This window comes from Eriocheir sinensis, unplaced genomic scaffold (assembly GCF_024679095.1).
Source record: "Eriocheir sinensis breed Jianghai 21 unplaced genomic scaffold, ASM2467909v1 Scaffold342, whole genome shotgun sequence".
Lineage (NCBI taxonomy): Eukaryota > Metazoa > Arthropoda > Malacostraca > Decapoda > Varunidae > Eriocheir > Eriocheir sinensis.
In genome coordinates this window covers 76040-93805 of record NW_026111657.1, presented here as the reverse complement: position 1 = coordinate 93805, position 17766 = coordinate 76040, and the positions used below count along the sequence as shown (strand labels likewise).

Sequence of the window (17766 nt, the reverse complement as noted above, 5' to 3'; positions counted from 1 at the left end):
TGACTGACTGACTGACTGACTGAATGAATGAATGAGTGACTGACTGACTGACTGACTGAATGAATGAATGAATGAATGAATAAGTGACTGACTGACTGACTGACTGAATGAATGAATGAATGAAGGAATGAATAAGTGACTGACTGACTGACTGACTGAATGAATGAATGAATGAAGGAATGAATAAGTGACTGACTGACTGACTGACTGAATGAATGAATGAAGGAATGAATAAGTGACTGACTGACTGACTGACTGACTGAATGAATGAATGAATGAATGAATGAATAAGTGACTGACTGACTGACTGAATGAATGAATGAATGAAGGAATGAATAAGTGACTGACTGACTGACTGACTGACTGAATGAATGAATGAAGGAATGAATAAGTGACTGACTGACTGACTGACTGAATGAATGAATGAATGAATGAATGAATAAGTGACTGACTGACTGACTGACTGAATGAATGAATGAATGAATGAATGAATAAGTGACTGACTGACTGACTGAATGAATGAATGAATGAAGGAATGAATAAGTGACTGACTGACTGACTGACTGAATGAATGAATGAAGGAATGAATAAGTGACTGACTGACTGACTGAATGAATGAATGAATGAATGAATGAATAAGTGACTGACTGACTGACTGACTGAATGAATGAATGAATGACTGAATGAATGTATGAATAAGTGACTGACTGACTGACTGAATGAATGACTGAATGAATGAATGAATAAGTGACTGACTGACTGACTGACTGAATGAATGAATGAATGAATGAATAACTAACTGGCTGACTGACTGACTGACTGACTGAATGAATGAATGAATGAATGAATAAGTGACTGACTGACTGACTGACTGACTGAATGAATGAATGAATGAATGAATGAATGAATAACTAACTGGCTGACTGACTGACTGACTGAATGAATGAATGAATGAATGAATGAATGAATGAATGAATAAGTGACTGACTTACTAACTGAATGAATGAATGAATGAATAACTGACTGACTGACTGACTGACTGACTCCAAACTTGCACGCACACATACCCGGTATATGACTAACACAAATGGTCCAACGACATAACAGACTGACGCCTCCCTCTTCTCCCTTTCACACCTGGTTCACCTGTCAGGCACTCCGCGCACCTGTCCCACTAATTGACTGACGCATAGGGGTGACGCGGGGCCGTTGGTGCGAAGGTAGAGTGTTTGTTTTCGGTGTTCCGGTGAGAGAGAGAGAGAGAGAGAGAGAGAGAGAGAGAGAGAGAGAGAGAGAGAGAAAAACTAATAGGAAAGGAAAGCAAGGAAAGAAAGAAAGAGGTAAGAAAGAAAGAAGGAAGGAAGGAAGGAAGGAAGGACTGAGGGAAGGAAGGAAGGAAGGAAGAAAGGAAGGAATGAGGGAAGGAAGAAAGGAATGAATGAATGAGGGAAGAAAGGAAGGAAGGAAGGAAGGAAGGAAGGAAGGAAGAAGGGAAGGAAGTAGGGGAGGAAGAGAGATATAACAAAGAAAAAAGAAATTGTAAGAAAGAAACAATGAAATAAAAAAATAGGAAACGCACACACACGCACACACACATACATACACAGATAGATAGATAGATAGATAGATAGACAGACAGAAAGAAAGATAGACAGACAGACAGACAGACAGAGAAAGAGAGAGGCAGCGCGGACACAGTCGGTGTCACACGCGGTAATCGGTATTTTCGGCGCGGCCTGAAGGGGACGTGGCGCTGGAAGGGTGGCGGGGCAGGCAGACGGGGCCACGGGAGGAGTCATTATGGCAGGGTGTGGCATTGTAGGGGTGTGACTGGGCCGGGTATGGTGTGGTGTTGCAGGGCAGAATGTGGTGTGGCGAAGGTAAGCGTGACATGATGTGGCTAATGTTGGGAGCGTGACTGATAGGATATGACAGAGGGTGGGTGTATGTAAAAGGATGTGGCGGTGGGGGAGTGCGGCGAGGAGGAATGTGGCCCGATGGAGTGTGGTGTGACGGGATGTGGCTGCGGTGGGTGTCATTTAGAACTGGGGAGATGTGACCTGGGTATGGGAAAGTGATGGGGTGTGGCGGTGACTGGTGTAGCTGGGGTGTGGTGTGACGGGTTGCGGCTAGGATGTGGCCGGGCGGATGTAGCGGTGACAGGGTTAGCGGGGCGGGTGTGGCCGGAACTGGTCGCTTAGCATGCCTCCCTGTGGCTTGCGGGGCCGAGGGAGGGAACGCTGGTTTCTCCTGAAGGCGTGGAGGGTGTGTTGAAAGCCCGGGCGTGGCGAGAGGGGTAGGGATGTGGAGTGTGGGGTTAGGCGTCAAGTGTGTGTGTGTGTGTGTGTGTGTGTGTGTGTGTGTGTGTGTGTGTTCGTAGTCACAGTGCCAAGGGTGTAGGGCGCGAGCTTGGGTGTGTGGGTTGAGTACTGTGCCATTGGAGGTATACAGGGAGGGCATTGCATGGGTACAGGTGTCGAGGTCGAGTGTGTAGCAATACAGTGTTCTTAAGACTCTTCTAGTTCTACCATTATTATTACCCACACGACCTCTTTGAAGCCCCAAGAGTTAGTACCAAGAGCTTTATCTCCGACCATCAAATATGTAGTTTTGTATATGTGAAAACAGCCGATCCAATCAGTTATTTTCTCGTTTGACCTGCACAGAGAAGACCAGGACTGTAGTGTGAAGGGGAAGGAGTAACTTGAGTATTGTATGATGTGAGGCGTTTGCCCTTGCATCAGTATAGGTTTTCCAAGAGTGTAGGTTGAATGCAGTATACTGGGTTGTAGGAATAGCATAGATTAATTAAGTACTGTTTAATGACAAACCAATATACACAGACAGAGAAACAGACATATATAACCCTTCCTGACCTCCCTCACCTTACATTCAGACAGGCAGACAGGCAGAAAGAGATACGGTGCACAGACAAATCAGAAAACTCACATAGATATAAACAGACATATAGATAGATAGAAAGGGCATTGCGTGAGTGCAGATGTCCCTTAGGTGAGTGTAGCGAATGTTGAGTGCAAAGAAAAGTGTAAATTGAATACTACATTGAGTTGCAGGCATAAAGCGGAGAAAAACACACCGTAATAATTTCTTCGGGATAGTCGGTAGGTACTGGATGTGTTTTGTAGTGTGCATGATGCCCGAAGACCTGGCTGCTGGGGATGAAGGGTTCAGTGAGTGCCAGAGATGGGCGAGGCAGCAGGATGGGGCGTAATGGGTGCCAAAAGAGGCGGCCTTGAGGGCAGAGTAGGTCCAGTGCCTCGCCCGGCCTTCCTCATGGCCGAGGCAAGGTGAAGGCGTGGCAGGTACGATCCAAAGGTACCAATTTACGTAGGGAAGGCGGTGCAGCCCTCAATGTTTTACCGGCAGGGAAAAATCGGAGAAAGTGTTTGACTTTGAGGTGAAACATGTAACGGTGAAGGGTTTGGATCACTCAGATGTTTGGCCATTTAAAAAAAGATTGGAAAAATGAGCCGACAAAGAAAGTCAACTTGAGGAAGACTGATGCTCTGCGTGTAAGAGGATGACCGCAAGTAAAATGGGAGATGAGTCTGGTGTTACCAGCCCCTCAGAGTACACAGGTATTTGCACACATTGAGTTTATGAATATGATCAGGAAACACATGACGTTTCACTTGAAAAATTACATATATATATATATATATATATATATATATATATATATATATATATATATATATATATATATATATATATATATATATATATATATATGAAAAAGTCATCAGTTTGCTGATGAAAAAAAGTCGCATGAAAAAGGAAGTACTTAAAGAGAGATAATGCAAAATTACATATAATCATATTATACAAATCATATTATAGGAATATGATAATGAATAAAGGAAAAAGGTTATGTAAAATTCACCAGTTTGTTTGTGACACCATCTTCTTAAAGCTGTAGGAAAAAATAAGTGCAGAAAAGACATAATGCAAAATCATATTATTATTATGTGTATATGTGTTTATTTGTGTATGTGCGAGTGTTTGTTTGTTTATGTATTTATTTATTTATTACTTTTTTTTGGTGTGTGTGTGTGTGTGTGTGTGTGTGTGTGTGTGTGTGTGTAAGTGTGTGCATACTTTTTATATACAGGTTCCGAGAAAGCACGTGACTAAGGCAAAAAATGGAGAGGAAGCTGCCATGGAGGGGTAACGGGAGAAGGGAAAAAACTAATTCGTAGTAGTACTAAACATAAACAGTAAACCACGGAGCCGTAACAGAGACAGGAGAAAAAAAGTAAAATCTGACAGTAAAACATGTTGCAAAATTAACAACCAGCAGTGGAAGAGTAAGACATCATTTTCTCACGGGGCCTCGAACCACCTTTACCTGGGCATGGCTGGCACCTTAATTAGGGGCCGTGGAAGCGTTACCTGAGTGGGAGGAGGCATTTAGGGGGCAGGGAGGGAGGGGGGGAGTCAGAGGAGAAGGTAAAAATGTACAAGTTATCTCCGTCCCTCTTCTGCTCCTATTCTATTTCTCTTCCCCTACAGTTTTTCTTCTTCCCCTCCTCCTCCTCCTCCTCCTCCTCCTCCTCCTCCTCCTCCCATCCTTTAGTCCCCTCCACCCATTGTCAGCTGCTTTTTCACATCCGTATTTCTTCTTGTGTGTGTGTGTGTGTGTGTGTGTGTGTGTGCGTGTGTGTGTGTGTGTGTGTGTGTGTGTGTGTGTGTGTGTGTGTGAACGCTCTTAAGTGTTCATATTATGCCTCTGTGTACTTACTTAATGTCTACATCCATTTGTCTGTTGGTTTGCCTGTCTGTCTGTCTTGCTGATCTGTCTATGTCTGTCTGTTTATTTCTCTCACCCTCTCTCTCACTCTCTCTCTTTTTCCCTCCCCTCCCTTCCTTTCCCTTTCCTTCCCATCCCAATCTTCCCCTTCCCCTCACTCTTTAAACATGACAGTGGCAGCACGGGGTAGGGGCGCGCGGGCGGGCGGGAGGAAAGTAAAGTGAGCGGCGGAGACAAGACAAGTTCAGTATATAAGCGGCTGCGGGCCCTTGATGCTTCACTCCAACGAGCCGCTTCACCCCGACATGTCTCTGAAGGTACACGACGCTCCTGCTGATTGGTGACTGTGGCCTTCCCTTACCAGCGCCCTTCGCCCATCGCTCTTTCTCGTATTACTGGGTCTACGGTTTCAGGAGCTCTGTATTTTTTTCCTTCTCTTTTTTTTTACCTTATCTCCCCTTTTCTCTCTATTCATGAGGGTTTTATTGTGTTTTTTTCTTGTTTCATTTCATTTCTCGTATATTTTTGTTCCTTTTATTTTTATTTTTCTCTCTCATGGCTTACTTTCAACTGATTTCCTTTCCTCTTCTCTTTCCTTCCTTCTTTCCTTCGTTCTTTTCATTTTTTTTCCTTCCCTCCTTCCTTCCTTTCATTATTACCTTCCTTGCTTCCTTCATGCCTTCCGTCCTTTATTTCTTCCTTCATTCAACTTTTCCTTTCGTCATCTCTTTCTGTTTTCTTCCTTCTTTCGTTCTTTCTTTCCCTCTTTCCTCCCTTGATTCCTCCTTCCTTTCCTTCATTTTTTCCTCCTTAACATACATCTTTCCATCTGCAAAGTTATTGTTATTTTTGTTCTTTCTTTTTCTTGCATTCTTTACATTTTAAGTTTTTTTTCATTTTTTGCTACTTTCTCCTTCCCTTCATATGATATACCTTCTATACCTTTTTTTTCCTTTCGCCCACGTCTTCTCTTTGTTTCTTATTTCATTTAGTTACTCCTCGAATTCTTTAACCTTTACCAAATGCTCTGTCTTAACTTTTTCTTTCTTTTCGTTCACTTTTTCCAGTTTCTTTTTGTCTTACTTCTCTCCCCCTCCATCCTCTCAGTTCTCCTTTGACCTTCATTCATTTCATTATTTTTATTTATATTTCTTTCGTCTCTCTTTTTCATTCTTTCCTCCGTGTTTTTTCTAATTTCCTCAGTTTGTCTGTTTTGTTTCCTCTATCCTCCCATTTTCTTTTTCTGTCTTTTTCCATTCATCCAGCTGCTCCTCTCCCTTCCCTCCATATCCCACCTTTCCTCTTCTTTTGTTTTCTTTCTTTCTATCCTTATATTTTTCCTCTGTTCCCGTTCTTCCTTTCAAGTCTCTCCATTTTCCTGTTTTTTTTTTCCTCAGGTTTCTCTTTCGTTTACTTATGTTTATCCTTTCTTTCATTTCCTCGTTTGTTTCTCTCCATGCACCCTTTCACTTTTCCTCTCCCACTTCCCTCCGTTAACTTTCCCTCCTACAGTTTCCTCTCATTTCTCCGTCGCTTTCATTCCCTCGTCACTTCCCACGACCCTCCCGTCCCTCCCTCTCCCTTGCATGCCTCGCTTCTTTCTACCCCTTCAGTCTTTGCTTCCTCCTCCTCGCGTTTCGTCCGCTGTCACTCTTCTCCTTACTTCCCGTCGCTGCTGTGTTTTTGATGCATAGATAACCTACTTTTTCCCTTCTTGTTCATTGCCTATATATCGTTCTTTTGTTTTAGCTATCTTAATTCACGTCTGTTTCCTCATGTCTCCTTTTTTGTTTATGTTTCTTCTACAAGTTCTCATCTCTCTGGTCATTTTGCATTCACTCAGTTTATTTTCTCACATTTCGAAGTTCCTGTCTTCTTTTACTCGTAGGATTCCTTTTTCTGCTTCCATTTTCTGCTTCAGCGTACTCAATAATCCCTAGTTTGTGACTCTCCATCGTCCTCTGTGCGCCATTCAGTCCTTTTTGTGGCTCAGTAATGCCAACATCAACCTTGTCCTCCGCCCAAAGTGCTCATTTTCTTGTGTTTTTCCCTCTTTCGTCCATGATTCCCCTAGGTTTATGTTTCTCTGGTACGCTTGATTTCATATTCTTTTCTTTTTCTCCGCCCTCTTCGGTCTTCCTTCTTTCCTTCATCTCTTTATGTTCTTAGTCTGTAGACAAAAGTTTTTTCCCATAATTTCCACGCCCAAGTTTCATCTTCAGGCTCCTCCATTCATTCAGTCTTTCCTTCTTTACCTACCCAACGATTTCCTCCGCCTCTTACGCCTTCCTCAGCCGCAGAACGAAAGCCAGTAGGGTAAAGGTCGGTACTGACACGAAAGATCAGATGAAAGGGAAGAAGTTACCTGTGAACTTCCCCTCTTTGTTCTACTCAGGTTTTCCCACTTTCGCGTCTCTTCCCTCCCCACCTACCCCTTATGGTCCTCTTCGTCCTCCTATTTCACCCCAACACGTATGCAACAAGTCTCCTCCTTCAGATTATTATTGCTTTCCCTCACGAACGCTTCTCCCACTCCATCTCATCTCCACGGTTACACAATATTCCTGGCAATGACATGGAGCTATCGTTTTATATATGTCCTCTCGCCTCCATGGTGGTCATTCCTGTCCCGTTCAACAACCCTCTCTGCCGCTCAAACCACCACCCTTCGACAGATCCCCTCTTCTCCCCTTCATCTCCACGCGTGTAAGATGCACCGTGGATGAAGGATCTTGGTGTGTTGCTTCATATTCCTGCCCCCTTTCCCTTTCACCATCCCTCTTTGCCACTGAGCCTACCACTCTTCTGCATTTCTTCTCTCCATCTCCTCGCGTGTAAGATGCACCGGGGATGAAGGAAGTGGGTGTGTCGCTTCATGTTCCCGCGCTCCTCTCCCTCAGATCGTTGCCCTGGCCTGCGTGGCTGTCTGCGTCCTGGGTGACCGCCGCCCTTCCTATCACACCCCCGACCCCTACGCCCCTCCCCCTCCCCGCTATGCCCCCCCGGCCTCTTACGGCAAGGAGCCCGAGCACCCAACAGTGAGTATATCGAAGCTTTTTTCTCTTTACCTCTGTGTGTGTATGTATCGACCTATTTCATTTTCCATATCTTTAATAGTTTTCCTCAATCCAGCTTAACCATTGCTGTCTCGTTTTTTACTTAACAATTATCAAGTTCATGAGTTTCCTCCTCACCTGAGCCACACGCCTGCACGTTCCTTACCTATACTGCAGTTACTTTCACGTTCTTCAGGTATTGCAGGTTACATAATTACTTACCTGCGTCACCTCACCTTTCCCCACCCTTGCCTCCCTCGGGGTGTATTGAGTTCAGTACCACACTCACGGTTACAAATGTCCCGTCCTTCAGTCACTCTCAGGTTTGGTCATTAGCTGCATCGTTTTACCTTTCCACCTCTGCCTACCTGGGTGTGTATTTAGTTCACTGTAGTCCCACTGTAGGCCCCAGCTATACCGCATTACCCCAGCTTTACCTATTCTTTGCCTTTCCCATCCTTCAGTAATCCTCAGGCTCACGTCTTTAACTGTCCTTCGTCTGCCCCAACAGTCTCCTCCTGGCACACGTACAACTACGGCGTGGCTGACGACTACTCCGGCGCTAACTTCGGCCACTCTGAGAGCCGCGACGGGTACAAGACCGAGGGCAGCTACACCGTGAACCTCCCCGACGGCCGCAAGCAGACCGTCACCTACGTGGACAACGGCGACGGGCTGGAGGCTGTGGTCACCTACGAGGGAGAGGCGCAGTACCCCGAGTACAAGCCTGAACCCAAGTACAAGCCGGAGCCCAAGTACAAGCCCGCCCCGGTGTATAAGCCCGCCCCTGCCTACGGTGCCCCGCCCTCTTACCAGTAAACCCCGCAGCGGGTACCCACAGCCTCGCGTCATCAGCCTCGCCATGCCAGTCACAAGCCAGCCCCAAGAGTATTTGAGCCAGGTACAAGCCACTTTGAACCCAGTCATGAGAAGTCAGTTAATATTCACTTAGAGGCTCGTTACAGGTCAGTTACAAGGCAGAATCAGGCTAGCTACGAATCAGTAAGAAGCCAGTATCATGCTATTCACAAGTCATAATTTAACCAGTAACAAGTCAGTGTTCACCAGTAACAAGCCTCATATAAACCACTCAGGCCCGGCGTACTCTCCAGGGACATGCTGATAATATAAGATAACTTTACTTTTTTGCTTTGTATTTATTGTGCCAAAGCCACGGATAAATAAACATGAAAGCGAACATAAAATAACAGTGAAGATCCATACAGTAACCTTCCCTCCATCCATCCATCCACCCATCCGTCTCCTCATCCATTAACCACCCACGCTGTCAGGTAACACGGGCGACCATCAGTGTCCAGGCTGCTCATGGTCTGTCTCTGCATTCCGTCAGTCTGCGGGCGCTGCATTATGACCTTGCAGCCCGGCGGAAAAAGTTAATGTAGTCACGGCACTTTCACCTCCTCTCCCGATGCAGGTAATTGCTCGCTCTCACTCGCTGCTTTCCTCCCTTCTTTCCTTATACGAGAGAGAGAGAGAGAGAGAGAGAGAGAGAGAGAGAGAGAGAGAGAGAGAGAGAGAGAGAGAGAGAGAGAGAGAGAGAGAGAGAGAGAGAGAGAGAGAGAGAGAGAGAGAGAGAGCATCTTTTTCCCTCTCTCTTTCTTTCCTTCTTAACTGTTTGTTTTTTGTTAATTGAGGAAAATTGACAAGTTGCTGTTGAGGAAAGCGTGAAGACTTAGCTTAAAACACACACACACACACACACACACACACACACACACACACACACACACACACACACACACACACACACACACACACACACACACACACACACACACACACACACACACACACACACACACACACACACCGCTCCGCTAGCTCAGTCGGTTAAGGCGCTGCTCTGCCAGGTTTCGCGGCATGACAGGCAGCGGTTCGAGCCCCGCTCAGGCAGGCTTTTTTCCGCTGACTAGGAATGGTTACTGTCCCTCCTTGAGCAAGGGGATGGGGCGTGTGGTGTGTGAGGTCCTGGCAGTACCCAGAGATCGACTAACGAGCCTTGCTCTAAATCCTGAGGGTACTTGCTGGCGATTGCGAGTCCAACTCGTGATTAGGCCGTGATGACACACACACACACACACACACACACACACGCACACGCACACGCACACGCACACACACACACACACACACACACACACACACACACGCACACACGGAGAAAATATATAAACCACTTCATCCAACATCTGTCTTAGGAAGGAGAAATGTAAAGTAAGTAGAGGAGGAGGACGCAGTTATGTTAGGATGGAAAAAAGTTAAGTATATATATATATATATATATATATATATATATATATATATATATATATATATATATATATATATATATATATAGAGAGAGAGAGAGAGAGAGAGAGAGAGAGAGAGAGAGAGAGAGAGAGAGAGAGAGAGAGAGAGAGAGAGAGAGAGAGAGAGAGAGAGAGAGAGAGAGAGAGAGAGAGAGTATGGATGAGAGTGGAGCAAAGGGTGAGGAAAATCGAATAGGTACATGTATTCAGATGGGTGTGGGTGTAGGGGTGGGGGAGGGCGTGTGGGTGACCGCACGCCCTCACAGCTGCTCCCCCACACCCTCTCTCTCTCTCTCTAGTTATGTATTTACCTATCTATTTATCTATCCATTCCTCTCTCTTGATCTATTTAATAACGAGTTTTATGAAGAAAAATAAGAAACAAAAACATATACTTTCTTTATATTTAGGTTAAGGTCTGCATTATTTTTAGCTCCACCTTCCTAGAAAATTATATCAATCTATCTCAACATCGGCCTTTCCTAGTGTTAGTGTTTCCTGGTATCAACCCTGCCTAGTATCCCTTTCTGGTAAACGACAGCAATCCTTTACAGACTGGTTAACATTATATATTTTCCTAATTCTACCTTTCTCGTGCATCGCCAAACGTTTCCACTTTCACAAGCTCATCCTTCCCTTGATATCAGTTCCAGCAATAATAATAATAAATAAAAAAACATACTAGGCCCTGCTTCCTACCGCTAGTTCACTATGATAACCACTTGCGCGAGTTCATGACTGGGTCCAAGCCTAACGTTTCCACTTTCACAAGCTCTTCCTTCCCTTGATATCAGTTCCAGCAATAATAATAAATAAAAAAAAACATACTAGGCCCTGCTTCCTACCGCTAGTTCACTATGATAACCACTTGCACGAGTTCATGACTGGGTCCAAGCCTAATGTTTCCACTTTCACAAGCTCTTCCTTCCCTTGATATCAGTTCCAACAATAATAATAATAAATAAAAAAACATACTAGGCCCTGCTTCCTACCGCTAGTTCTCTATGATAACCACTTGCACGAGTTCATGACTGGGTCCAAGCCTAACGTTTCCACTTTCACAAGCTCATCCTTCCCTTGATATCAGTTCCAGCAATAATAATAAAAAAAACATACTATGCCCTGCTCCCTACCGCTAGTTCTCTATGATAACCACTTGCACGAGTTCACGACTACGTCCATGATATTTTTTCTCTCTATCGGTTGTAAATGACACCAATAGCAGTTCTTTACGGTAACATTAGCTCCATAATAACACAAATAAAAACATGCTTCCGGTATCACGTGGGTGTGTTGAAAAGTGTGATATAGATAAGTATTTTCAGACGCCGTCAGTCCACACAACAAAAAATTATCAAGACCATAAAGGAGATTAGTGTTTTTCACATTCATGGTGCAGCAGAAGCCTTGTCAATCTGTCTTCAAGGAGTGTAAGGCAACCTGTTACTTGGCTCATAAAACTACCCATGGAAATACTAACACAACCTCCTCTACGAAAGTCTTATCAAGTGTGTGTGTGTGTGTGTGTGTGTGTGTGTGTGTGTGTGTAAGCTCCGAAATGTTTCAAAATAAGGTCGTTATAATCACACATTCGTTCATTTATTCATTCAGTTGCCTACTTATCTATTTTTTTATTTATTTATCCATTATTTATCGCCTTCCTCGTAAGACTGTAAATGAGAAAGTGGGACATCAAGCAGTGATACAGCTCCTCATCTGCGATCGGGGTCCTGAGGTCGTAGGTAGTGGTGGGAGCGGGGAGGAGAAGGGAAGGGATGCGAGCTGGCTATGTTTGGCTACCATCGGCTCGCTTAGGCCAAGATAGTTTAGGTAAGGTCATTATTTCTCGATCTAAGCCACTAGTACTCATGGTGATGCTGAAACTGGCTATGTGGTGCTAGGAAAGGACGTCAGCCAAGTACAATCCATTATAAAAGGAGAAGGCTTGCTATCTGACGTTGCTTCAGAAAATGGGACTAGCATGCAACCAGTACACTGCCACTTTTTATTATTTCTGCTCACTAATAAGGTCTTTGATATTTTTTTTCTTTAAGAATGAACAAAACTATCAAACAACATTTTACGTATATCTTATTGTGCTGTAGCAAATGTATTCTCTGTAATCAAACTATAGAGGGTTTTGAGCTGTCTAAAATGCTGCTGGTTTGCCTATACCGAGGGTAGGGGTTCTGAGGGCAGGCAAGGCACTGAAGGACTGGATTAGGTTGCAAGTACTTGACGGCGGTGGTGTGCGTGGGTATTGGTGGTGGTGCTGAGGACCATGAGGAACCAGGATGGGGATGGACGTGTGTTAAGGGACTATGGGGAGGCACTGGCGGTGGGGAGACGCGGAGGAAGGCTTGAAGGGTGGAGAATATCAGTAGTAGTGGGTTGTGGGGAGTGGGGAGGTACGAGAGAGGGAGAAAGAATGAGGATAGACAGCTAATAAGAGGGCCGTGGGGAGGCACAGACGATGTTTGTGAGGATGCGTGTGTGCGTGTGTGTATGTGTGGGGGGGGGGGGGGGGTTGAGGTTACCTATTACTTTTCACTTTTTATTTTATTTTTTTTACTCACAAAAATAAGTGTGCGGAAAAACTTTGATTTAAATACTGTGATTGTATGCAGGAATGTCTATTTTTAGAAATTTGTAGCTTTGGAGGTCAAGAAATATGATTTTTTTTTTCTTTATATTTTCTTCAGTGGGTCCGGCCAGTCCCACGTTACTCTCTGTGTTGGTCAAATTAAGCGTTACAGTTCTAGGGTTAAGCTCTGAAAGTGAGTACGCTACATAGAAACAGAATTGCATACTATATTTTTTTCATATGCCATTTTCCTCATTAATTTCTGCTTCTAATAATTTCCACTGCTCAAAAATATATTATCGTTAGTTTTTCGTCCTTTTTTAAGCTCCGAAAGTAAGTACGCTTCATAAAAAAAAAACGAATTGCATATTACAATTTTAACCTTCATGTGACATTTTTCTTATTAATTTCTGCTTTCAATAATTTCCACTGCTCAAAAATATATTATCATTAGTTTTTCGTCCTTTTTTAAGCTCCGAAAGAAGTACGCTACATGTAAACCGACATTCATATTACAATTTTAACCTTCATATGCCATTTTACTTATCATTTTCTGCTTTCAATAATTCTCACTGCTCAAAAATATATTACCATTAGTTTTTAGTCCTTTTTAAGCTCTGAAACTAAGAACGCTACATAAAAACAGGATTTCGTGATGTTATTTCTGCTACATATGTTTTTTTCCTTATTAATTTCTGCTCCTAATTATTTCCACTGCTCAAAAATATATTATCATTAGTTTTTAGTCCTTTTTTAAGCTCTGAAACTGAGTACGCTACATAAAAACCCAATTTCATATTACAGTTTTAACCTTCATATGTTTTTTCCTCATTAATCTCTGCTTCTAATAATTTCTTATGCTCAAAAATGTACTATCATTAGTTTTTCGTCCTCTTTAAGCTCTGAAACTGAGTACACTACATAAAAACCGAATTTCATATTAATATTTCTACCTTCATATGCCATTTTACTTATTGAATTCTGCTTCTAATAATTCCCACTGCGCAAAAATGTAGTATCATTGGCTTCTAGTTCTTTTTAAGCTCTGAAACTGAGTACGCTACATAAAACTTTGATTTAAATACTGTGATTGTATGGAGGAATGTCTATTCTTAGAGATTTGTTGCTTTGGAGGTCAAGAAATACGATTTTTTGTATTTTTTTTCAATATTTTCTTCATCGGGTCCGGCCGGATCCACGCTACTCTCTAGCTGTGTTAGTCAAATTAAGCGTTACAGTTCTAGGGTTAAGGAAGTGGAAAAAAGAGGATGGGCGGCTGTTTGATGGCTATATAGTGGGGTACAGAAGATAGTTTGGAAGATGGGAGAGGGGAATATGGAGAAGGGGAAATTTAAGGGTAGAGAGACTGTGGATAGGGATGAAATACCTCGGGAAGTGGATGAAGATGTTGGCTGTCTCTTTTGTTAGCTAGAAAATTACAGAAGATAGTTTGGAAGATGAAGAGGGGAGAAGTTTGAAGAAGGGAAGATATTGGGGTAGAGAGACTGTGGATAGGGATGAAATACCTCGGGAAGTGGGTGAAGATGTTGGCTGTCTCTTTGTTAGCTAGAAAATTACAGAAGATAGTTTGGAAGATGAAGAGGGGAGAAGTTTAAAGAAGGGAAAATATTGGGGTAAAAAGGCTGTGGGTAGGGATGAAGTACCTAGGGAGGTGGGTGAAGATGTTGGCTGTCTCTTTGTTAGCTAGAAAATTACAGAAGATAGTTTGGAAGATGAAGAGGGGAGAAGTTTAAAGAAGGGAAGATATTGGGGTAGAGAGACTGTGGATAGGGATGAAATACCTCGGGAAGTGGATGAAGATGTTGGCTGTCTCTTTTGTTAGCTAGAAAATTACAGAAGATAGTTTGGGAGATGAAGAGGGGAGAAGTTTAAAGAAGGGAAAATATTGGGGTAAAAAGGCTGTGGGTAGGGATGAAGTACCTAGGGAAGTGGGTGAAGATGTTGGCTGTCTCTTTTGTTAGCTAGAAAATTACAGAAGATAGTTTGGAAGATGAAGAGGGGAGAAGTTTAAAGAAGGGAAAATATTGGGGTAAAGAGGCTGTGGGTAGGGGTGGGGTTAGGAAAGTAGGAGACGAAGGAGGGGCCGGTGATTAAAGCCCTATAAGGTGGTGGTGTCCAGGAGATGCCGGGGAGAAAGTTAGGAGGCGGAATAGGTTTGAGGCCAGAAAGTGGCGGTTTGGTCGTCTCTATATATACGTGTGTGCAGAGGCCTGAGGCACAGCAGTCCTCACCATGTCTCTCAAGGTGTGGGTCATTACCTGTTTGTCTCTCTGGTCTGTGATTCTGTGCTGCCTCGCCTCCAGTGATGTCCCTGCCTTCCTTTCCCCATCCTCCCCCCTCCTTTTGATCGTCCTAGTTGTAGTTTTATCTTTTTATTACATTATTTTTCTTACCTCATACTATTCCTGAGTTCTTCCTGTGTTTATTTACTTCTATTCTTTTTCTCCATATATGTTTGCTTCCATTTCTATATTTACCTTAGTCCCTGTCTTTATATTAGCATCTTCAAACGTTTTCTCTCATTACATAATCCTCTACGTAAATTTATCTCTGCCACTCCAATTTTCTGTTGTATCTTTGCCTCTATTTCCCTTTGTCCGTCTTTTGTGCTTCGCCTGCCTTCTTTTCTCTCTTTTCATTGATGTTTCTCCTTTCGTTTATCTTTGTCTACTTGTATTTACTTTGTTTTTCTTCCATCGTCTCAGTCAATGTATGTTTCTCTGTCTCTTTCTTTTTAGTGATATCTGTTTCTTTGTCTTTCTTTCTGTGCTTCGCCTCTAGTATTTCTCCCTCTTCATCGACGCATATTTCTGTTTATTTGCCTCTTTCTGTGTTTCTTTTGTTTTCCTTTGATCCTGCTAATTCATTCTGTTCCTCTGTCTATCTTTTTCGTTTCATTGATAACAGTTTCCCTTTGCCCACCCTTTGCTTCGTCTGTTTCCATTCCTCCTCTCTCTGATGCATGCTCTTTTACCTCTTTCTACCTGCGTCTCTTAATTGATTGATGTCTGTTTTTTTTTTATTTTCATTGATATCTGTTTACCTTGTCCATCTCTTCCTTCGCCTGTTTCCCTTTCTCGCGCTTCATCGATGTATATTTCTTTACTGTCGTTTTTTACTTATTTTTTTCTTGTTTTCTCTCATCCTCTTAATCGAAGTCTTTCTCCGTCTATCTGATCCTCTTCACTGATATATGTTTCCTTTGTTCATCTATTCCTTCCTTTTGTTTTGTATCCTTCTTGTTTCCATTCATCTGTTTCTCTGTCTATCTGTTCCTCTTCATTGATATCCGCGTCACTTTGTCCCTCGCTTTCATTCTGTGCTTTGCCTGTCTCGCTCTCTCCCTCCTCAGCGATGCATAGTTTCCCCTCGTCCATCTCCTCCTCCTCCTCGTCGCCGTGCCTCGTCCGTCTCGCCTGGTCGCCTGCTTCGCCTCCGGGTCTCGTTCATTATTTCCCCACTGTTGCTCTTCGCCTCGTGTTGTGCAAAGACGAGGACCCTGGTTTGTTGACCCGCCGCTGACTTGCTCAACTCCTCTCTCTCGGGGGCACGAAGTCTGCGTGTGTGTGTGTGTGTGTGTGTGTGTGTGTGTGTTTAATGTTTAATTTGTAGTTTTAAATTTGCTTCTGCGTTGGACCAAATTTCAATGTTTTCTTTTTTTTTTTTAGTAAAGTGTTTTATTTTCTATACGATCAATAAACAAACTAGCTGTGTGTGTATGTTTGTTTGTTTCGTATGTGTGTGTTGATTTATGGTCGTTCGCTTGTTGTGTCGTTCCAGGTCAGTCTGTTGGTCGTCGTCTGCGTGGTCGGGGCCTCGCTGGCTGACCAGGTGCCTGTCTACCACGAGCCCCCCCAGTACATCCCCCCTTCCCCCTCCGACGCAGCCCCCGCCCCCAGCTACCACCCCGTCGAGGACTACCCAGATGTGAGTGTTCCCTACCCTGCCGTCATTCCTTTCCTCACAAGCACCGGGTCATTCCAAACTACATAAAGAGCCTGTAGGTAGTTGACAGTTATCGCCTTTTTTTCTGCCAGTCTTCCTCGCTTTCATCTTCGTTTATCGTAATAAGTTGTTCTTTTCTTCATCTTATAGCTAGCGTCTACTTCCATGCCGTGCAGAGAGCCTGTATATAGGTTACTTATGGCACACTTTTCTTATTTGCTGTAATTAAGTTCTCATTATTACAACGTCACAGTGCCGCCCTTTTTTTCATTTTACAATCATTGCCTCCTTCCATACCGTGCAAAGAGATACTTATAGATCCCATATCACAATCCTCTCACACAGTACTCATTCCTGCTTGTCATAATCCGGCTCTCGTCTCAATACAGTTTGTTCCTTATGCTGTCTCTCATCTTAGGATCAGCGTCTCTTTCCGTACTGCCTAGAGAGTAAGTAGGGGATTCTTAATAGTCTTCCTCCCTCTCATCCATGTTCGCCGCGCTGTAGTCGCCGCCTCAGTACAAATACAACTACGGCGTGGCTGACGGCTACACCGGCGCCAGCTACGGCCACTCTGAGAGCCGCGACGGGTACAAGACCGAGGGCAGCTACACCGTGGACCTCCCCGACGGCCGCACGCAGATCGTCAATTACGTGGACAACGGCGACGGACTGGAGGCTGTGGTGACCTACGAGGGGGAGGCGCAGTACCCTGAGCACCAATCCTCCTACCCCGCCCCGCCCCCAGAGCCCGCCTACGCCGAGCCCCCAGTCGAGCCCGCGTACCCCGCCCCTCCCCCGCCCGAGCCGCCAGTCTACCCAGCCTAAACACCGGCCGTCAGTATCGATCGTCCTGTAGTCATGCACATCGCCCTCTCCCCCCCTCGGACGCACCTGAGCCCCCAAAACAAGCACATGCACAGTTTTCTTTAGCCCCCCCAGCACAGCACCGCCCCTCACCGCCCCTGCTCCCCGGTCTCCTCCTCCCAAGTAACCCATATCTTCCCTCACTCCCTCCTTGTCTCTTTGCCTCCCACACCCTTGGCCTCTTCCCGATATTGTAGAAAAGAACGGTTA

At 44.2% G+C, this 17766-nt stretch overlaps 1 pseudogene; it reads left to right on the top strand.

Annotated features, from left to right (window-relative positions):
• The first annotated feature begins 8124 nt into the window (after positions 1-8124).
• Positions 8125-17766, top strand: LOC126991802 (adhesive plaque matrix protein-like; annotated as a pseudogene).